Consider the following 24,568-nt stretch of genomic DNA (forward strand, 5'->3'; position numbering starts at 1 on the left):
AGTCACAACTGTTGACCCAACCCTCCCAGCTCACAAGCAGTAGTTCACCAAAAACTCCAACAGTAAAAGGTAAGTTTTGGCACTCTTACCCATGGACTCTAGATAAGACCTCTCAGGGAAGTCAAAACGGTGGAACAGAAGTTTTCCTTTTCTCATGTTAAAAACAGGTCTCAGTCACATGCAAGTAATAACTGAGATGTAGGAGAGTTTTGAAAAATGTACTGAAAAGACTGCAATCTACAGTAAAATGCATGAGCTGCAATGAACAGTAAAGGTAGCATAATGTTACTCCGTTAAGCTGGGAAAGCACAGGCACTGTGTATTAGGAATAGCAGCAGCAGTAGCCCACCAATCAGTGCCAAAGTCACAGGAGAGCCGCCAAACACACTCACAAAGAGTAAATGGATAGCTGATGGAATGACTCCTAAGACGGCCAGGAAGATGGAAACAAATCCAAACCAGACAGCCTTAATGAAGTGTACAATCCCCGCAGTGCTCGAGGCCTTGCAAATTCTGAAGACCAGCTCTCCAAAGTGCTTGGGGAAGTTATATTGAATAGGGATTGTATCTACAGGAGGTCATGCCACTCATTAGGAGTGAGAGCAGTACTACCCTATTTAGGTTTTGACTGCTCTGCAGCCTCTGTCAGTACAACTGGTCTCATGTCTTTATCTCTTTTATGATGGGGATTAAAGTCCTTAGGACATTCTTAGAAGAAACATTGCTAAAGCCATATTATTGTTTTTGCATGGGGTTGTATTGCATTGACAGTCTCTCTCTTGCCCTCTCTCTTTTTCCTATTGCCCAAGTTACATCTGGGAAGGTAGCACTGTTTACTGTCTTCTCGGTGAATATATGTTACCAACTTGAAAGGTGCTGAGTTGTTATTTGTTTGAAATGGTCCCTTTTGCAGGGTTATCCCCAAGCATTTTGCCTTCTTGTTCCTAAAGTGAAAGTGTTCTCTGTCTAAATTGGATTGCTGATTGGTTTCACATTTTTCACTTTTAGCGATGTTCCAGTGGCGCTGTGCCATTTTCAATATTTACAAAGTGGCGTTAAGTCACTTTGCATGGTTTAATGTCACTTTGTAAATGGGCCCCAATGACGCAGCTTTTTGGGGCGTGGCATGTACAATGAGTGTTGCTGTGGGCTTTTCCACACAGCACCCATTGTTTTGTCACTGCCCCAGATTTACGATAAATTGTAAACCTGAGGCAGCGCCAAAAACTAATTCCACCCCAGGGGTACTTTTATTTTTCCTTCTTTTTGCCTTTTCAATGTCTGCTGCATTCTGCAGCACAGAAAGAGCAAAACACTACTAATGATTGTTTATGTGCCGGAAGGTGTACCTTCATGCCCATAAACAGTGACTCCCTGCAACGCAGGCACCCTTGCACTATGATGCAAGGGTGCCTGTGTTGGTGTTAGGCAGCTAATTTAGCGTCGGCACAGGAGAGTACACAGGGATGAGCTGCATTCTTTTAATTATGGTGCATCCCTGCATTTTGGAAATGAAGCAGTTTGGTGCAGCAAAATTGTTTGCGGCATCGAGCTGCGCCATTCCCTAGTAAATGGGGCCCCAAGTTTGTTTAGGCTAACTTACACAGAGCCTGTCAGGTCTCATTTCTTTGAGGTCAGCACAGCATAACTCTTGCAGGCTCCTGGAGACTGGAACCCCAGTCAGGAGAGTATTTCTAGGTTTCTCAGTATAAACTGGAGTCACTTTTGCTGAGACCAATGAGCTTTCACCACTGGCACATGTTGGTCTCTCAGTTCCAGGGGTGGTCTCCATAGGCCACTTCTGTTTGCACTGCGGGGTGAGTCCTTGTCCTGTTGTCGGTGGCAACATCTTCTTTGTACCTTTTCTTCTGTGCAAGTTAAAATGAACTTTCTGGTGCCAGGGGAGCCCCTTAAAACTTGGTTTTAGGGGGGTGTTAAGGGTGAGAGGGACAGTGGCAAATGGGCTAATGGTCCTTGTGGCTAGCCCATCACTGTACTGAAAAACCTCCTGTGGGAGTGGGTAACTTTTCTACCCAGAATCCACTAAGCCTAAGGGTTGCCAAGTTGGCAGTACCCATCCATGGCTGTACAGATTCCCTAGCCCACCTTAAAGTTGTCGCTAGTATTTTTGGGGGTGTATGCCTCCTGCATAGTTAATTTTTCAGCCTGACAAGCTGGACATGGCGGGAAGAGCCTTACACTGGGAGACAAGTAATTACACTTTGTCGCATAGGTTCTCATTATCCTAATGAAGCAACTGGATTCAAGTGGCAAAATTGCATAGATTGTGGGGTACTTACTACAATTCCACGACATATGATGCTTGTCTGCCTAATCCAGGTTTTCCGGCTAACTAGCAGCACCTCATCTCCACCCACGAGCAGAGATGATTGTGGCAACCAGGTGCATGACATGAATGAATCCTCAGGGAAATTGAGGTTGATCAGATCTCATCCATTTTCTCTCAGTTACACTAGTCTCACATAGGCAAAGACAACAGCAGCAGAATATCGTTCAATAAGGGTTTATTGAAGTAACTGCATCTTAGATAAAATGGCATGTATTGCAATAACTAGGATGAACACAATAAAAGCAAGAGTGTGACAAGGAGAGTGAAACACAAAAACAGTCCCACCATACTATCACCTGGAGTGATATATAGTTTTCCTTCCTACGCTATGTTCGAGCACAGCATAATAGGCCCAGTCCGCCCTTCAGGTTTCCCCCTGGGAAAACATCATCCCTCATACCTTAGTAATAAAGCCTGTGGTCTAGAAAGACACCATTCCAATGTAGGTTAGGGGTTTGGCAGTCTAAGCAATGAGCTGTAGTAAGGAAACAGCATGTAGTCGTGGTCATCTGGCTGGAATCTCCCTCTAACATGTATGGGACAAAGGAGTGTTTTATAATAAAACAGTTGACATTCTATAAAATGGTCCCCACATATGAGTGTGTGTGTTTCTTTGAATGTTGGAGACACAGCGTACCACTTTGCTGGCATCGGCAACCCTATCTGGCTGCAGCCTTGAATAAAGCACAAAGTGAAACGAATGTCGTACTGAGAACGTAATGCTTTCCTAGGCAAAAGAACAATTAGATAGAGAGAAATAAAACAACACTGCAAATGTAGCCAGTACTAGAAAAATAAAGCGATGCTGAATAAAATGTACCTGGGCTAAAGTGCACAACGGCAGGCCTAGTTTGCTAAAATAACATGTATAAAATATGGCTAAAATAGCTATACAACACACTTCTCTTGTTGATTCAAAGTTTAAAATAAAACAAAGCCTAATAAAATCCTATCAATAAAAGCATATAAACATAAATGTCAATAGTGATAAATTAAGAAACTTGAACAGGAATAAAAAGGACAATTTAAAAAGCCAATAGTGGTGCCAAAGAAAGCCAAATTCAAGGCTCAGTGTCATTTTTAAAGTTGCCAATTATATCGGGGACAATCGAATCCAGGAAATTTTCTACTTTGGCAGGTGGTAAAATATCTAGATCGTTTCCAAGGAAAACCATAGAACACTCATGTTTCAAATCCTGAGCTCCAGCTGAGGCAGCAGCATTCCGTGTTGTGCCCAATGTTGAGTTGAGAGTCTCAGTATCCACAAAGGGCAGCTCATAGATTGCTTCCCAAAGCAAACGCACCATCAACGTACATGTCTGATAATGAGCCCTCATCGAGAACATCAACAGATCAGCGTCCAATGAAAGTAAGCGCCACGTAGAAAGACAGACTTTCCGTGAACATTCAAAAAGGCATCAAAGGCATCGAAACACAGGCTGAACACAACTCAAAAGTGGTCGGAATGATAAGGAGCAGTTGCACTCCAGTTGTTCTAGGAATGGTGTTCTAAAATACTTTATCATGCGTTCACAACACAGTTGCACTGTTGGAAGCACTTTTAGTCCTTCTTGCTGTGAAGGGACAGTCATTAAAAGTAGCAACAGCAAAATACCACCTATTATAGCCAAAGTAATTGGAAATCCCCAGAAAATACTCAAAAATATTGAGTGTATGGCTGAAGGCATTAAGCCACATATAGAGGAGAAGGTATGAATGAAACCAGAACCAACAGCCTTAAGGAAATGAATGATTCCAGTAGTACTGGACGTGTTGAATATTCGTCCCATGAGTTCACCAAAGTGTCTCAGAAAATTTGTGCTTAACAGGGACTTAATCTCTGCCGATGACCTCGCAACCCTAAGTGCATAGGTCTGCCATGCAGATGTAAGCACCACATGTTTTTGAAACAATAAAGTCTTGAGTCTGCTCAACTTGTCAAAATTCACATAAGAAGTAGCAATATTAGGCTACTCCTCTTTGATGTGTAGGGGGAAAGAGGACATTCCCGCAACATGTAATAATTTGGGAGACCGAAATGACATAAGCAATTCCGGCTCGCATTCCACAACAGCTCTCACTGTTAAGGAGCACTTAGCTTCCATTTGAGAGCACCTGGAACGCAGGTCTAATCAAGGGGACAGGAACTCCCTTCAGATAACATGCCAAATTTGCAGCCGAGGCATTACATGCCCCATGTAAGGACAGCTGTTTACAAACCGTGTATGGCACCCATTGGTGTCTACTGGCCACAATAAACACCCACCTGGATGTGAAAGTGATGTGTTAAATGTTCCATTTTCTGCCCATTCATCGAGCAGGTTTTCAGATGCGTTTATATATTTTTGCCAGTTGTAAAATTTTGTAGATGTAGGAATACTGGGCGCGTTTAATTCCTTAATTTTTGCTAAGACTAAACAACTTTTCTGTGGTACTGTTTCATTTAAAATATCATTTGAATAGGTATAAGGTATGCTCTAAATAAAGCTTCCTTTCCCCGTATTTGCCAATTGTTAGTTCCCCACACACTTTTCACGTCTATTGACTTCAACCAGTACTCATAGCCTTCTATAGCCAACCGGGAAACAAAAGAAGCAGAATAAATTCATTTCATATCTATCAATAAAATATGTTGACTTTCTATCACTGGCAATAAGAAATAATACAACTCAGCATTTTTAACGTTGTGCCCAGAAAAATATGAAAACTTTTCAGTATTTGTTTTGGAACACCCCACTGGTGTAGTCGCCCAGTGTTCCCACTGTGTATAATTAAAAATAGACTTTGGGGTACTTGCTCTGTGAATGAAATGATGTCCATATTAACTATAATAGAACATATCTCCATAACTTGAATTGGATTGATAGACATCTTCATTTTCAAATACTGTATAATACTGTAAATCAGACATCATAGAATCAACTGTTTTCACATCCCAATCATGAGAAACTACCCCGGGTGCAATTACATCATTCATAGAAAGTTTGAATACATATGGAATTTGAATGACCTACGTTGAGCCATATATATCAAATAATACTTTAACTCAAACAATCCCATTAGGAACTAGTATGGCAGAAATGTTCACTGGGGACAAGTCTCTGTGGACTTTGTGTGATGAAAAATGTGATTTTAAGATCTCATCCACCAGTTTGACTGCAGAGAGTTCAGGAGGGTAATGACCACATATAAGTATAAAGAAAACAATGAGAAACCCAAATGTCCAATTGACAAATGCAAGTGCAGTTAGTGAGAACCATAGGTAGTTCCACTGTAGAATAAAGTAATTAATTCTGAGCCAGATTATCAGCTTACGTGCTCTTGACAGTTCTGTTGCAGTACAGGCAGATGGGTCAGTGAAAGTGTCATTGATGTTGGCAAAATATCCAGGTGCAGTTTGTGCAAAAACTGGAGCTGTGTTTGGAAGAGGAGAACTTTCAGAAGACTTCCTCGGTGGTTCATAGTAGACCATGCCATCTGTTTGTGTAGAATTTGAATAAAATTGATCAATATTGTTAGTGTTATTTGTAGTAGTAGAAGTTAGTGGAACCAATGAAAACTCATTTTCCACCCTCCCCAAGCTCTGAGATGTGTCAGCATTGCTGCTGACAACTTATAGAGGATCGCCCTGGTCAGTAGTAAGAGGGATTCAGGTATTACCCAGGAGTTCCCCAGTTATGGTGTGCAGGAATGGCCATATGTTGTAGCTTGACATTGTCAATGGAGACACAGCGATTTTCTTTAGAACCAGGCAGTGGTGGATGAATGACAGTTATGATAACGTGTATTTCCAGGACTGGAACCAGTGCACAATAAAAACGACCTAACTCCTTTTTCACAGCAATCTTTTCATGCACTAGATCCCCAAATTTTGGAATCCTGCTGGTAGATGTTACTGGTACATCCCTTATACCCAAGTAGGCAGCACTGGCAGATGGGTTGTCATCATGGAACTGTTGTAAGTCCTGCAAGACAGTGACACATTAATTTATGTCAAAAGGTGTATCTGCTGCCACCACGCCAGCACCATCAAGATCTGAAACATACATTTGTGTTCCGAACAGCCATTCGTATGAAGAACGACCCCCCCCAGGGACCTTCTCAGCAGATTGTTAAGTGCTCTCTGGACTCCATACAGGTGTGCAAACCAACTACGACCCATGCTTAATACTTTTGCTGTTAAGGATTGCTCTAAATCTCGGTTTCCGTGCTCCACAGCACTATTTCCCTCAGGATGAAATCGAGGCGAGTGGTGTAGTTGGACCCCTAACAAAGCTATGGCATCCTGATAGCCCTTGAGGCAAAAGCAGGGCTCTGGTCCGAGTCGAAAGCCGCAACAGCATATGTGCCGATAAAGTCTTGCAAATCTTTAATAACAGTTCGAGCGTAAGCTGAGAGTTGTGGCCAAACCCATAGAAATCTGGACCATGAATCAACAGTGACTGAGATGTATTTGTATGCACTATCAGATGTCAGGGGATCACAATGGTCCAAGTACACACATTGTAATGGTTTGTTCGAAATAAGGAGAGGTGTCTGCGGTGGGCGTTTGACAGTGGATCCTTTAATTTGCTGGCAGATGTCACAACAAAGGAAATCCTGCTTGGTCTGTTTATGAAGACATGGCCACCAATAACATGCTTGTAATAGTGAAATTGTAGCTGCCACACCAGCAGGGGCAGAAGCAACTCCCTCATGACCTACTTTGATCAATTCTGGTCTTTGGTCTTTATTGGGAATCACACAATTTCCCACCCCTGGTATCACTACTGGGGCTGTATTGAGGCATGATATATGGTAGAAGTTTTTGCTGAAACTGGATATTCAAGTTCAATTTTGAGTCAAAAATATAATCAACATCAGTGGCCACCAGAGACATTGCCCACTGCATCTAACGTGGGTGTAATGCCTTAGCATTAGAAACGCTAGCTTTGGTAACAGTCTCGAGGGCTGGAATGGAGGATACAACGGTATGTTTCCCCTGGACCAGAGTTCTCTCTTTGATGACAGCCATCTGAACACCAGTGAGAATTGTCTCAGTGGAAGCAAAGTGTTATTCAGCTGTGGAGTACAAATGAGATTTGTATGCAATTGGGACGGTCTTACCCTCATTGAATTTTACGTAGGTGAAACCAGTGGCACCAGCAATTAATCTGATGACCAGATGTTTTGTGTTGTCCCTTGTATGGAGGTGTTTTGCTTTAAACATGTCTTTTGGTAATGCTCTGAGAATGCATGTGTGTTCGACTGTCCAGTATTTGCTGGTAAAGTCCGGACATATTAAGTCATACAATGGTTTAATACATTGAACATTATCTGGAATGTATGATCTGCCAAAATGTTAAATGCCCAATAAGGACTGGAGCTTTTTTATTGTCTTTGGTGGTTTTAATTGAGCACATTTAAAAAAAAAAATTGGGGTGCAAGGCTTTTGCCTTCAACAGACAGTTTGTATCACAAAAACAGGACACTAAGGAAGGCTAGTTTTTTTTTTTTTTAAATTTAATTTGTAGTGGGCAAACCACCCACTTGAGAGACTTGTGAGACTGTGGCTTTGCACTCCCCAGGACCAATCTGTGGGCAAACCACCCACTTGAGAGACTTGTGAGACTGTGGCTTTGCACTCCCAAGGACCAATCTGTGGGCATGGAGCCCCCTCATGGAGCAGTGGCGTCGTCCCTTCATCCGGCTGAGGTGACCCCCCCCTCCCCTTCCCCCTGAGGTACCTGTTTATTTTCGACCTGATGCCCCTGCAGTGTTCTCTCCGTTTTGAGGCAGGTATCATGTGTGGGCTTCGCCCATGCATTTTGGGACCACTGGGCCACGGACAATGAATGGAACACTATCTGGACTTGTGTAGTTGCTGTACATATTTGTATATTTTGATCTTTTACAGACCTGTTTCCCTATCTGGATTTTCGATGATTACACTCATTACAATCATTTCATTTGGTCCTTGCCTTCTTCCAAGGGGATGACGGGGTGTAAATGCAATGTTGATGCATGTATTTGTGTGTATGGTGTTGTGGGTGAGGGTGGGGGTGGGGGTGTTGCGTGTGTGTGTCACTCTCTTTTTCCTCCTCCCTACCCTGTGTGCTAGGTGCAGTACTCACCGTGGTCGTCGCCACCGTCTTTGATGTTCCTGGTAGAAGAGGAGGTAAACCAACATTGGTAACACCTGTAACTCAGGCTCCATGGCATCCTGGTTCCTCGTTGGGTGTCGAGAGGTGAGAGGTTTCCGTTCCACAGACTGTTTCCGCTGTGCTTTTGATGGCGTTGGTACCGCCCTGGAAAAGCTGGCGGATGGTGCCTGGTAATACAGTGGGCGGTACATTGTCTTCCGCCTGTCTGTTGGTGGTTACCGCTGCGCTGTTTGTTTCTATCGCCGTGGCGGTCGGAGTATTAAAGTGGCTGTCTGTGTTGGAGGTTTCTGCCATGGTCGTGATCCCATTTTTTTTACCGCTGGCCTGTTGGTGGTATTACTGCCACCTTAACACTGACTGCCAGGGTTGTTATGAGGGCCTTTGTCTCCTGAGATCCAGCGTCAAACTTTGCTAACACCGGGAACACCCTCGAGTCCTGAGGCCTGCAAAATTTAGTACCACGAACTAACTACACCCACCGCCACCAAGCTTGAGCCAATGCCACAGAAGTGAGGGAGGCCCTCCTGTCTCATTGCCATAGCAACCAAGCTTCCTCTTGCCAACACGACCTCTTTGCACTCCTGCAGGGAGAGATCAGCTTGACCTCATCAGTCAGTCACTCCAAATCGCCAAAGGCAATCCAGCACGGCCAGGTACTGGACCACTTTGTCAACCTGTAGGCTCCCCAGTGACACAAGGACTGCTCCAACTATGAAAGGTACTGTACCCTGGGTCGGGCCCGGGAGGTCCACTCTGATTATATGACCCACACGGAGGCTCACAGTTGCTCATATTTGTCTGTTTCCGTACAACTATTTTACTGCATACTGGTTCCAAGGGACCTGTGCCCAGTTGCTCACTGGGGTAGTTGGCACCTGCATGGTGCGGGTCCTGTACCGGCCAAGATCCCTGGTCTTGTGAAGCCACAACAAAGGCAGCAATCATTAGTGCTACTTTCCAACACTCCCCGTGAACATTACTGGAATCTTACTAAATGCATTTCTAGCACTGTCAGTTATCATCCCTTTTTTTGAAACATTATACCTTGAGAACTGATGATTGAATCATCATTATTTTGATCTTGTTTCCCATAGTGTAAAGAGTACTATCTTTAAAACATGTACAATTTGGAAAGTATCCCACATACTTTTATCGTCCTGATATTGTTTGAAACTAAGTAAATATCGATTTTTATAAAACCTGTGGGGAGTCTTTTTGTGGTGAATTCATTGGGTTACTATATGTGAGTTGCACAAATACTTCACACATTGCCTCTGTTGATAAGCCTGTAAGCTCTGCACAATGCTACCAGACGGTGAGCACAGGTTACCTTCATTGTGTATCTAACATCCCCTGCTTTAGGTGTTTAACATTAACAAATCGCAGTTTGTCCTGTGGTACTGAATCCAGCCACTATAGTTTACCAGATTCCAGGGAAAACAGAATGGTTCACTGTTGTAGATCTTTCCCAAGCTTTCTTTTCAATTCTGTTACATGAGGACAGTTAATATCCATTCTCTTTCAAGTTTTGAGTATTAGCATGGTGTTGAGTCCCACAAGGCTATACTGAATGTCCTTCTATTTAAAATCAGATTTCAAAGAAAAATTGGAGACATCGATCATGAACTGTAACTCAGTTCTTGTACAGTGTGTTGATGACCCATAAGTGGCATCAGAAACAAGAGACTCTTACAAACAAGAAATCATTGCTTTGCTAAATCATTTGGCTGAGATTGGACATAAAGGCCCTCATTAGGACCCTGGCAGTCTTTTGACCACCAGGGTTAATGTGGCGGTATCACTGCCAACAGGCTGGCGGTGTATACTGCCACATTATGAGTGTGGCAGGTTGGCCGCTGCCAACCCACCACATCTCCACATCTCCATGGTGGTATGAACTGACGGGCCAGAGATGTACATCTCTGACCTTACAGTCCACAGAAGACCGCCGGCGGCATAATGAGCCGGCCTACCACTATTGTTTCCATGGTGGTAGCACTACCACGAAAACCATGGCAGTAGGAATACCAGTGACAGGGAATTCCTTCCCTGTTACCGGTAGACAGCTCCCCAACATCCACCCCAGCAAGCACTTGATCCCCCACCCTCCAATGACCATCAGTATCTTCCATCCCCATGCTGATATCAGTTCCCAGAACCATCCCATTAATGACCAATCTCCTCTATCTAAATGAATAGATTCGGAAATTCTATGCAGTTTGGAGATGGCCTGGTATTCTGTTGGAGCGTTATCTGGGACAAAAACACAGCAACTCGATTGGATCAATGTACATACTCCACCCCGGTCTGCAAGTATGACATCTAATGCGACCCTGTTCTGAAGGGTCATAAGACGATCCGACTGGAGCTCAGCAGTCAAGTTACCAAGGGCACCAGCGGTTTCAGCCACGGTGGATTCAACCACTCTTATCAATTACCTTATGCTCCTGCTGTTACCTATTTGTCCCCAGAACGGCAGAAAACCCTTTACGAAGTCCCCAAATTCTTGTCCTGCAGTGTCTTCTTCACTGAAGACGCCTCTAACTATCCTTGTCTTGTGGTAATCTGCTGCTGCTGTGTAGGTAGGGGGCAACAGGAACGAAACGAAGCATGTGCCCGAAAAGTCAGGGGGCAACCATGTAAAGGCTCTATCATGGCAGATGAAATAGGTACCCTTAGCTGCCAAGAGCGGAGGGGAGGTCTGAGATGCGAAGACATATGTCTCAGTGCAGACGCTTTCCCCTAGCTGAGCTCTGGGATTCTTGCCAGTACCTTGCAGACACAGGTGACCCTGATGGGGTACAACCCAAATCAGGGAAGATATCTTAGCTTGCTGTTTCTCACTCATTGTGGCTTCATATCCGGTCATGTTCCATCCTATATATGCTATTGTCTCATCTCTGGGGATAGTCTCGTAGAAGATATTGTCCTTCATCATGTCTATGATACCTTTAACTAAAGCATTTTTCTTAGGGTTGTCTTCCGCAAAACGTAGGGGGTAGTGTGCATAGATGAATATCGTTCTGAATGCCCACACGGAACCATTGTGGCTGAAAGGCAGGATCAGATAAGGGATACCTTTATCTGCTGTGTGAGGCATAAGGCCACACACCCAACAGTTAGTTGTATTTATCACTAGTTGGTGTTGGTGCAAAAGCTGGATGAAGGAGTTATTAATGAACTCTAGTCTCCTAGCAGATTCATGATTAGGGAGGAGTTGAAAAGAATGTGGGGAAAAAGTGGAAGGAGGAGGTGTAGACGAGGTAGTGGGTGCCAATATCACGTTAAAACAGAATAAAACATATCCTATAAAAAACATAAGTATACTAAATAACATAAAAATGCACAGCAGCAAAAACCGTTTCCTGGTTATCGTTTCACATATTCTCTTCTTGAAACTCAGTCTTTCAACATGTTCTCCATTTTGGAAAGATTCCATCCTCTAACCGTTGCCGTTCGTGGCGGTTGGTTTACTTCACTTAGGAGTGTTCTGAATGTTCCAGGCCGCCCTAGAACAAACCAGACCTGTAGACCTTGTGTCCACAGGCTACCCCCCTAAGTCTTTTCAGCCACGATCCTACAGCTGAACCCGGATGGAGGTTCAAAAAAAAAAAAAAAAAAAAAAAGTCATTCAAAAATAATTTTCCATCTTGGAGAACTTTGCTAAAGGGAAGAAAAGTAAACTGTTTTATTTGTCCTTTATTCTTGGTCGTAGATTATAACGGTTAGTCCCAGGTATCGTGTGGTCCTGAAAAAGGAGTTCAGGTTCTGTAGTGTCCAATCGAACTGACGGTGATACTGCTGATTGTAAAATGTCATCACTTTCTTTCTCAGTGAGTGTTCCTTTTATTCGTGCATCGCTGAAAGGCAGAAAATGTGGCACGGTTTCAGTCTCTGAGTCGGCGACACCTTCCTGAACCCACCGGTCATATGGCAGAGGTAGGGGTACCCTTTTGCAATGGGTCCCATGGATCCAGTGTTTCTTCCCTTCTACTCGAACAGCTGATCTTGTGGAGAGAAGAACGAGGTGCGGTCCGGTCCACCTGGGCTGCTCGTTTTTGGTTCGCTGAAAGTTCTTTATTAAAACCCAGGATCCAGGCTCAATGGGATGACCTGGAGATTCAGAGACCGGAGGCAGGGTGTCGTGGACCTGTTGATGTAAAACACGCAATTTAGCCGTCAATTCATACAGATAGTCAAGCAAAACAGGATGCTCTATCTCGCTGAACTTCTTGGGCCTGGGCACTCCCCATATATTGGCCGGGCGGCCAAAGACTATTTCATAAGGACTAAGTTTCACTTGTGAATGCACAGTCATTCTGGTTGATAGGAGTGCTAAGGGTAGAGCGTCAGGCCATTTAAGACCAGAGCTCGCTTGTATCTTGGCCAATTTTAGCTTTAGAGTGCCATTATAGCACTCCACTAATCCAGCTGATTGGGGGTGATTTGCAGCGTGAAACTTTTGGTTTATGCCTAGCCCTTCGCATACTTTCTTCATCACTTGACCCACAAATTCGCTTCCATTGTCACTCCCGATCATTCTCGGCATTCCAAATCTAGGGAGGAACTCTTTCACAAGGGCTTTGGCTGTGGATAGCGCCGTATTGTCTTTTAGGGGATAGGCTTCCACATATCTTGAAAAGGCACAAACAACAACGAGTACGTATTTTAAGTTGTTGCACCTCTCCATGTGGATGAAATCTAGCTGCAAAACCTCAAACGGATACGTAGGAGGTGCAAAATGACCAGCTCGAGTTGGGGTTCCTCTACCAGGGTTGTGTTTCAGGCATACCATGCAATTTTTAACCACATTTTCTGCGCACTTGGGAATTCCTGCATTTTGCCATACTGGGGCCAACAACTTACAAATCCCTTTCACACTGATGTGAGCCATTCCATGAGCCATTGTAACTACTGCAAGCACATACGCATCGGGTAGCAACCATCTTTGATGTTCTGACAACTCGACCCAACAACCATTCGCATCCGATTTACCCGTACTTTCTCTCCACACACTCAATTCTCTCTCTGTGGCTTCAGCTTGAATCGATTTCACGCTTTCTATCGTGTCTTCACACATTCCAACATCACCAATCCATCTTGCAGGGCCCGCGACATACATTCGGCTCATCACATTCCTTGCCGTTTCTTTTGCGACCTCGTCAGCAAATGCATTCCCACGACCAACATCATCAGTCACCTTTTTATGTGCGCTACACTTCACAATCGCAACTTGCAACGGTAAAGTAAGTGAATCAAGGAGCTCATTTACCAACTGACCATGCTGTATTTTAGTTCCATGCGAGGTCAGGAACCCACGTTCCTTCCACAAACGCCCAAAACTATAGGCCACACCAAACGCATATTGGCTATCGGTATAGATAGTCACTTTCATTCCTTTTGATACTGTACATGCTCTTGTTAGGGCTATTAACTCAGCTGCTTAGGCTGAATTGTGTGGGATACGTGCAGCTTCAACAATCGTACACAAAGTTGTCACAGCATACGCCGCAGTCGTGTCACCATTCGTGAGCTTAAAGCATGAACCATCCACCCACAAAGTACCATCACTCTTTGCAAGGGGAGTGTCCAGAAGGTCTATTCTCCCTTTCGTTTCTTCCTTTGTTCTATGGAGACAATCATGTTGTTCAGAAGTATCTAACTCCGTCACAATTGGCAATAACGTAGCTGGGTTAAGTGTAGTGCATCTTTTTATATGTACATGGCTTGCTAACAATGTCAACTCGTAACCTGACAATCGAGCACTAGTTAAATGCTGTGTCTTGGTTCTGTTTAACAACGTGTCCACTGCATGTGGAACCATTACGATTAATGTGTTATTCATCACTAAACCAGCAGACTATTGGATAGAAACAGCAGTTGTCGCTGCGGCTCTTAAGCAGCTTGGTAGTGCCTTAGCTACTGGGTCTAAGGTTGAAGAGAAATAGGCGCATGGACGCTCCCTGTCTCCAAACTGTTGTGTCAAAACTGCTAACGCACAACCTTCTTTCTCATGGACATACAATGTAAAAGGCTTGCTGTAGTTGGGGGTACCCAACACAGGAGCTGAACATAATGCATCACGTAATTCGACAAAACTTTTCTGACAATCTTCAGACCATGGGACGGGATTTGGTGTATCTTTACAAGTTAATGCCACCAAGGGTTTGGCTATTAACGAAAAATTAGGTATCCATTGTCTGCAATATGATGTAATACCCAAGAAAGCACGCACTTCTCTCTGTGTTCTTGACACACTCATTGCTGCAACAGCCCTGATTCTCTCTGGGGTCAGTTGCCTTCCCTCCTTCGAAAAGAGATGACCTAAATAGGTCACTTCTTTTTCACAATACTGTAACTTTGAAAGGGACACTTTGTGGTGTAAATCAGACAAATGACGCAATAATGACAATGTTGCTTCTTTGCAGATCTCCTTAGTATCTGCAGCATCTAGCAAATCATCGACATATTGAATGAGAGTGGCGCCTTCAGGTAACATAAGAATGTCAAGTTGTGCTTTCAAAGCCTGACTATAGATAGATGGACTTTCACAATAGCCTTGAGGAGCTCTCTTAAATCTGAAGCTTCGTCCTCCCAAATTGAAGCCAAAAATGTCCCTGCTCTCTTCTGCAATAGGGATGCTGAAGAAAGCAGTTTTCAGGTCTATCACTGAAAACCAAGTGGCTGAAGCTGGAATCATTGTCAACAATGCAGTGATATCGGGGACGACTGGAAACTGTGGCACAACTATTTTGTTCACCTCTCTAAGATCAATTACAAACCTATAAACATGTGGCTGAGTAGGGTCAGTATGCTTCAAGACAGGCAAAATAGGACTATTGCAAACGTTGCCTCTTGTCTCTTCAATTACATCCTTCTCAATCAGATCACAAATAATTGTAACAACGCTTTTCCCCTTCACTAGAGATCTTGTATTGGGGAATATGTGGCATTTTAACATTGGCTTTTAATGTTATCACATATGGCTGAATTTCCAAAAGACCTACATCATTAGGTCCAGTAGCCCAAAGAGTATTAGGAAGAGTCGAAAATTCTGGTGGAAATCTGTCCTTTGACAAATACATTGGTGAAACCACTTTCTTACCCAATGTGAGTTGCACTCCAGAAGGAGAGCAATACAATGTCACATACAATCTCTTTAACAGATCTAATCCTAACAAGTTCTCGCCACAACCTGTCGTCAAAATAAGGGGTGTTTCAAATTTACAAGGTCCAACAGAAAGAGATATAGGGTTAGAAATCGGATTTCTAACTGGGACGCCGGAAAACCCTACTGATACATTTGTTTCGCCAGACAAAGGTGCGCCAGGGAGTTTTGAGTGCATAATAGAATTCTTGGTAGCACCAGTATCCAACAGAAAAGGTTCTGACACACCTGATGCAATCACCTTAACATAAGGCCCACTCTGATCTACTGGAACTGAAACAACTCCCTCTCTTTGTCTATGGCTGTCCTAGCAATCATTACTGTCCAAATGCTCATCCTCTGTATAGTAATCATCAGTATAGTACTGAGCCGTCCTACCAGATGCATTAACTTGTTGATCAAATCTGTTCATTGAGTTTTGAGGGAGGAATGGGCGCGTGCTCTGGGGAACATATCCACGTCCTCTTCCTCTAGGTGCTTGTGGAACACCTCGACCTCTTAAACCAGAAGTACCATTTGCGCGCTGTAGCAAAGCAGGGCAACTATACTTGGCTTCCTTGCATATGAACACTGATTGAGACCTACTGGGATACGTGGTTGAGCATACTCGTCTCTTTGCGAGTTTCTCTGAAACGGTTGGGGCTGATAGTTATTCTGATAGTTGTTCTGATAGTTACTCTGTGCACCACTATTTTGACCACCACGTGGCGGGTACGCTTGTTGTAACAGAACCTTCGTTTTCAATTCTTTAGTTTTCTTCTCTACTCTATCTCTCTCATCTTTATCTCTATTTTCGTAATACTGTGCAGTAGCCAATATCTGCGCTGAAGAGGAAACTGCCCAAGAACTTTCTGAATCTTTTAACTTTTTACACAACTCAGGAAGCAGATTATGCACAAATTTATCGACGAACAAACATTGACCACCTTCCGTGCTCATATCTTGACCACTGTGGTCCACAAACATTTCTTCAAACCTGGTGAAGAAATCTGATACCGTTTCTTCTTTCTTTTGCTTACATGCAGACAATTTATCCCAGTTTACACGCATCACAGGTATTATAGTTTTCATGTAATCAATAATCCTACCAGGAAGCTCTGTCACTAAAGGCTCAGGTTTAGCACCACCAATTTGTCGGGCATCTGCAGCAGCAATATTAGCCCATGTGTCACCTAACTCTTGAGCATGGTCTGTATGGCGAATCTTTCCCCATAAAGGCTGTAGAACAACATTCCCAAACAACATGTCTATGTCAGCTAAATTCATAATGCAAGACCCCGCAGTCTGTGACAATTCCTTGTAATACCCTGTGGGATTCTTACGGGGATCAGGCAATGTCTGCTTAAGGGCTAAAACTTCAGCTCGCTTCCATGGAACGTGTACCGATACACGCTGGAAATGAGACAGGACAGGTGGATTAGCATTTGGGTCCCCTTCCCTCCATTGTGGGGGAACTTCTCTCATGGGGTACTGTTTCCCTTTCTTTTTATCAGAAGAATCATATTTAAACAATAACCTGGAAACACCTTCAGTCCTAAACGACAATAACATCGCAACTGCTTTCTCGACATCTGAACCCACAATCAAACCTGTCGCAAAATCGAACCGTACACGACACAACTTAGGCGGATTGGGCTCCAAACCATTTTCCTCTAAATCCTCAGAAAGAAAAGTACACATTTTCTCAAAAACGTATCTCTGTTTCGGTTCTTCCCACTGATGGAAGACATCCATAACAGACTCTAGTTCATATCTCGCTGGTTCAGTAACCCATTTATGCGCCAAATAATTCAGTGTCTCTTTCTCCCTACCATCAGGCAATTGGCTACGCAATTGTTTACGCTCTGAAACTGGGGTCGTAGCTAATGACCCAAAGAGAGTGGATAAAAGACTAGTCACAGTGTTTGTCATTCTCTGATGGATAGAGGGAGAGGTTGACAAATGAACAGGAGGAAAAACAGAATGAGACAAGGCAGAGACAGAAGCAGTGTCAGAAACAATACCAGGAGTGGTAGTCGCTATAGTAGTCAAAGTTGTAGGAAGTAAAGGCAGAGCAGATGTCAAAGCCGGTGGCCCTTGAGGAGGCTGCACCAGAGGAATAGGAATCAACTGAAGAATAGCTGGTGGGTGCTGTGGAGGAGCAGGAGGCAATGCAACCACTGGTTGTGCAACTAGAGGTTGTGGAGGTGCTGTGGCATTCTGCGCATAGGGTGGTGGCGAACTTAGCAAATGCGACATTAGGGGATCTTTTTCAGAGTCTTTTGCTGCATCTTGCTGAAGAGGCGGCAAAACTGGATAGCATTTATCTACTGTCATTTTATGTCGCCTATGCAACTGCTCATTCAACTGTTCTACTTCGTTATCTTTAAACTGTATAGCAGCTTGCATAATCGAAATACCTTTTTCTCTCTTATTTTTCTTAGCTAATTTAATTTCCTTTTGCTTGGCTTCCTTACGCCATAAGCGGAAAGAATCAAACATTGCCGGCCGGGCTTTCTTCTTAAAAAGTCTAACTTCGAGGTTATCTAAGATTTCTGTGTCAAAGCTACCATTTTGGGGCCATTTTAAAACACCATCTTTTCTGGTGTAACGGATCCATACTTCATTATATGTGATGGGGCCTACTCCGTGCTTCACATATAGTTCATAGGTTGGAGTTCCAATCGGAGGAACCGGACATGAGTCCTCCAACCGGGAGTCCCTTTTACAACCAAGACAAAACAAATTTCCAAGTCTGCTAAGACCAGGCATCTTCGCTCACTAGTCTAGCTTCAAACTTCAAAGGATTATCGTTTACGATAGTCTCGTGAATACACGAGTCCTTCGGCTTTGGTACTTGCAAGTTCCAAATCAAAGTGATCCCGAAGGGATACCAAACCAAATGTCCAACTAAGGACCAAACCAAGTGTCCAACTAAGGACTGGGAGACGCTCCACTTATACTTAACTGAAAATATCGATGACTTCACCAGAAGACTCGTCTTATCGTTTCGCTCTACCAAACATCAAGGGTCCAAATCAGGGCGATAGCCAGGGCAGCAGTCCTTCGTAGCCGTCGGGAAGCGGGGAACCTCGCAGCAAAGACTTTCGGACCACGTTGACATGCAGGGGTCGATGAAGTGGCGGCCTTCCTCCAGAATTTTCACACGAAGGTCCTCACGGACCTCAGGCTTGGACCGGTACCGCTGGTATCGCCCCACGTTGGGCGCCAACTGAGGTACTGGGTTTTTCAGAACCGGTACTGATCCAGTAACCCAGTGGTGCCAGGGTACACCCAAAGACCTCGGGTACTTTCCAGATTCAGACCACAGAAACTCAGAGTCTTCTAGGTGAAGTCAAAGATCTAATTTATTGGCTGCAACCAAGTAACAAGCGTCCTAGAAGTACAACAGCACGGTTTGTATGTTCTCAGGAGACTGTGTGTCAATGCAAAGTCAGGTTTCCTTATATACAGTTTTTTAAGCTTCAGGCAAACATTCTTGACATTTTGGTTGGTCATTCACATGTTTTCACTACAAATGAAAAAACTGTGTCATGATGAAACCTCATATTTCATGTCATCCAACCCATAATAAATTACCCAGCAAGGCCTAGTATTTTACATCAGATAAGTGTGGACCCCCAATAAAAACGGGAACCTCCCCCTCGTAAAGTAAGAAGAAGAAAAGAGCAGGTGCAGGTGTGAGCGAGATTAGGCAGGGTGTGTGAGCGATAATAAGGGTTTTATGGCATGGTGTGCCTTGATGCTATCTGATTCGGCCACTGGGAGAGGGACTGACCAAACAGGTTTGGCCTGAGGCAATGGTTCCAGCTTGCCCAGGTCAGAGAAAAGTCAATCAAGGTGTACGTGTCCTTGGAATCAAATCTGACTGTATTATAAGCCTATGTGAGGGCAACTTTTAAAAATGGCTGCCGTGTATAAAATGGGAGCCACGAGTGCAGGACTTTTGATACTAAAATCGTACTGCTGTGGCAAAGTAAAATACATGGGTCCAGAATTTTTAGAACCACAGCATTCACATACACACACACATTCATACACACACGCAGACACTACACACAACATCCCACCCCCTGCCACCTCCCCTTCCCTGTCCAACTTACCTTGTCTGGCGAGGATGTCATCTGGCAGGGATTGGGAAGGGGCGCTGCTATTGCCGGTAGTGACCCGCCAGCAGGACACTGCTAGGCCATATTAATGATCTTGATACGGCTGGTGGCGTCCTACTGGTGAGGCAGTGCAGGTGGTAGCAACGTCAGTGCGCTGCCGTCCGCCAACATGGCTATTGCCGGATTTCCACCCAAAGTGTGGCAGAAATCTGGCAGTTCCCATTATGTGGTGGGAAAAGACCATCAGCACTGGTGGTCTTCTGGCGCCTGTGGATTTGGCGATCTTGGTGAGAGACCGCCAAAGTCATAATAAAGGCCAAAGTGTCCCTAAGCAAATTATAATACTATCAAAAAGAAGTCCAAGACATGGGACATATTATTGAGAAAGGAAGAAGGAGTGTGTCAAGGGAAAGAGTGGGACGCATTTTATGATTGGGTCCTCCAAAGATGCAAAGAGAAGTCATGATATTTTTTGGGATGGTTGCCTACTGTAGACCATGGCTACCCAACATTTCCTTGGTGGCAAAGCCTTCACTAAGGGTGACACACAGAGATGTATCTGAGCCAATTTCATGAGACAATGAATGCATGAAAGCTTCTCTAGAACTGGAAGAGTGTTTTTATTCTGCACTGGGAATGCCTGATGATTCGAAGAGTTTTACATTATTTTGCCGTGAGAGGGAGGGCTGCGCTCTCTCATTGCTTACGGAGATGCATGGTGACGCAAGAGGGCCCATTGGCTATTTTTTGGTCACACTTGATCCTGTTGCTGCTACATTGCCTGGTTGTCTTATAGAGGTAGCATCTGTTAATGCTAGTCTCAGGAGATGTGAAAGCATAATGATGGGACATCCTTTAACTGTTAAGGTGCCTCATTTTGTTGAGGTTGTGTTCACTAGAACAAAAACACAGCATATGACCAATACACGGTTGACTAAATATGAACAGCAGATACTTGCTGCTGATAAACTCACTGTGAGACATTGCTAGATTTAAATCTGACGACCCTCATGCCTCTGCCTGAAGGTGAAGCCTTAGATCAATTTGAACATGATGGCCTTGCTGTCACAGACATATGCACCAAGCCAAGACCTGATATAAAAGATGGGCCATTGATAATTCCTGATTCATTTCTTTTTGTGGATGGCTCATATTTAAGGACAAATGAAGGTTGCCTGGGAGCAGCATACACTGTTTGTACCATTCAAGGAAAAATAGAAGCTTCATGGCTTCAAGGAGTTTCCGCAGCACAAACTGCACTACTGATTGCTCTTACTAGAGCTTACAGTTCAACTCCCAAAATGAGAGTGACTATATTTACAGATAATCAGCATAGTATTAGTGTGGTCCATAACTTTGGTCAGTTATGGCCCAAAGAGGCTTCATGAACTCATCAGGATCCCCGATTAGAAACAGGTTGGCGATTGCTAGAAGCTTTACAGCTTCAGACTGAAATTACAGTTGTTAAATGTGCAGCGCACAGAAGTGAAAATAATTATGTCACTGTCAGCAATAGATATGCAGACGAAGTTGCACAATATTGTGCATTTGTGGCCTATACATTTAATGGAATATTTATAGATGAATTTCAAGAGGACACTGTCTATTCCATGCTAATGACAATAGCTGAGACTTGGGAGGATTTGAAAGCCATGCAGGAAAATGTGTCTGAAGCAGAATAACAGAGTTGGTTCATAGCAGGATGTGGAAAGGATGAAAATGACATTTGAGTTTCAGTAGATGGAAGACAAGTCTTACCAGACAGTCTATTGTCCCCTATGACAAGGCATTTCCATGGACCTATGCATTTAGAGAGGGATGCCAGGGTCAGGTAATTTTCAGATTTGGATTAATCCCAGATTCAGAGCCCAGGCAGAAGAATAGTGACACCCAAGTGTAACATATCAACAGATGAATGTAGGAAAACAGAAATAGTGCTTACAATAAGTCGTCTAGGAAGATCAGGAGTTCCTTCCAACAGAATGAAGATAGACTTTATCAAAATGCCTGTTTGTAACGGGCTGAGATATGCCCTGGTTATAGTGTGCAAGTTCTCTAAATGGGAGGAATGACAGCCTCACTGTAGCCAAGCCATTGTTGAGGGAGTTGCTCCTGAGGTACTGCAGTCCAGTATCTCTGGAGTCAAATTGAGGAACTAACTTCAACAGTGAGATCATTAAGATGGTGTGTGCAGCACTGCAAATTGAACAGAAGCTACACTGCAGTTATCGACCTCAAGCATCCGGGATCATTGAGCAGATCAATGGTACCTTTAAATCAAGATTCTCAAAAGCTTTTACTTCAACTATATTGAGGTGGCCTGATGCTTTACCTTTGGTGTTGGTGAGTATGCAAAATACACCTGATAGAAAGACTAGGATACTTATGGGAAAAGCAATGAGATTGCCTGCTGTTCCTGAGAATGTATTAGAATGTATTAGTGGACATAACAGATGACATGGTACTCGATTATTTCAAAGAACTAGCTAATGTGGAGCTTTCTGTCTCTCAACAGGTTGAAGCTGTCACTGTAAATGTACATCAAGAGCAGTACCATGACCTCAGTTTAGGTGACTGGGTCTCTTTAAAGAAACATGTGAGAAAGCCCTGTCTGGAGCCAAGATGGAAAGGCCCCTATACAGTCATTCTGATCATGAACACAGCTGGCATGTGAGCTGGAGTACCAAACTTGGTACATGTTTCTCATACCCAGAGAACAAGAGATTCTTATGAAGAAATAGTATTCTAAGAGCCAGAATGGAGAACAGTGGAACATATGTACCACTACAAAGCTGTACAGTCTTGAGTAGAGAAACGAAGAGCTTGTGATCAGAGTCAGAAAGAAGAAAGGGGTGAAGATCTTCAGACAGGTGAAGAAATCCAATTGTTGGACATCTCAGAGAGTTGCATTGGAGCTCTTGATATAAAGAGGGGAGAAACAGAAACTCAAGCTGATATGGCAGTTAAAATACTCAAAGAACAATAAGAAAATCCAAGAGAAAGAACAAGTTCTGGATCAAAAACAATGAAAGACTCCCACAATGCTAAATGGTAAAATAAATTTAAAGAAGTTGAAATCAAGTGTGTCATTTGGATCCATACCACCAACAACTGATGAATAAGCAGAACCAAGTGGTATAAGTGACACAGAAGGAGAACAACGGGCACTCAGACGACCCAAAAGAGATATAGTACCCTGTCAAAGATATTCAGCACCTGAATGGACATACTACGTGAGCCAAGTGCTAAACATCCTAACCAGAGATGTGCTTGACTGTAATAAATAGTTACCTGAACCTCCTTGAAGTTGCTCACAGCAAAAAAATCAGTCATGTGCAATTTCATTAAATAAATTGTTTGACGTAAAGATGTTGATAAAGATACCTAGGCACGAGGCAGCAGAAGAAGAGTGGGGGTAACATTTGCCAAGAAAACAGAGTAGAGTTAAGGAATACTATACAAAGACTGCTGTAAATAAAGCTGCAAGAGACTAACAAGAAGAAAATAATCAAGGAATTGGTATATTGAGATAAAGACATTAAGGTCCAGATGTAGGAAACGTTTGCGAGTCGCAAATGGCCCGATTCGTAATTTGCGACCCCGCAAAATCGGAAATGGGATGCAAAAATCCCATTTCCGACTCGCAAAATGCGATGGGAGCCGGTACCGACTCGCAAAATTTGCGACCCGCAAATAGGAAGTCACAATTTGCGAGTCACAAACCATATGCAATAGCAACTCGCAAATTGCGACTAGTCGCAAAAAGCCCATTTTGCACTTCCAATTTACCACTAACTCAGAGCAGGTGGTAACCATTAACAAAGTATAAAAGGAGACCCAGAAGGCATCTGGGTTACTCAAGATGGCTGAGATATACCTGATAGCAGTGAGGAGGAGAGCCCATGCAGCCCAGCAGAGGAGGAGGAGGAGCCAGAGACAGGAGAAGATTTACAGAACAAGGCAGACACTCTTCCAGCAAACTGAGGAGGAAATATATGACAAATATAGACTTAGCAGCGCAGCTATACTAGATTTAATAGATTTACTCAAACCACAGCTAGAACGCCAGACTGTGCGCGGTTGCGCCATCCCTACACATGTGCAAGTGCTATGCTCACTGCACCTCTTGGCCTCGGGTAGCTATCAGGGGGTCATTGCTGTGGCAGGTGAGGTATCCCAAAGTGCACTATCAAGGTTCTTCAGGGCATTCCTAGATGCCATATTCACACACATGTCACGATACATATACCTACCCAGGAATGAGGCAGAAATTAACAGCACCAAGTTGGACTTTTACCGGATTGCCAACTTCCCCCATGTCATAGGGTGTGTAGACGGGACACATATTCAAATATGCCCTCCTGCAAACCTGGAATATCTGTTCCGCAATAGGAAGTGTACCCACTCACTCAACATTCAGGTGGTATGTGACGCCCATTATGTCATCACTGACATGGTTGCTAAGTTTCCAGGCAGTACTCATGACTCCTACATTTTTAGGCACAGTGGGATACACCAACGCCTGGAACGTGGGGAGTTTGGAGACGGATACCTCCTAGGTAGAGCTGAATACACCTTGAAGACATGCACACAGATCAATGTGCAAACCACCCATGCCTTGCTAACAGTGTATGTTTTGTGTCCAACAGGTGACATTGCATATGCACTATGTCCATGGATACTGACTCCGTACTTAACACCCAGCAATGAATGCGAGAGGCGATACAACAGTGCACATAAGAGAACCAGGAACATCATCGAAAGAACCTTCGGACTGCTGAAAGCAAGGCTCAGATGC

Source organism: Pleurodeles waltl, chromosome 9, assembly GCF_031143425.1.
Source record: "Pleurodeles waltl isolate 20211129_DDA chromosome 9, aPleWal1.hap1.20221129, whole genome shotgun sequence".
NCBI lineage: Eukaryota > Metazoa > Chordata > Amphibia > Caudata > Salamandridae > Pleurodeles > Pleurodeles waltl.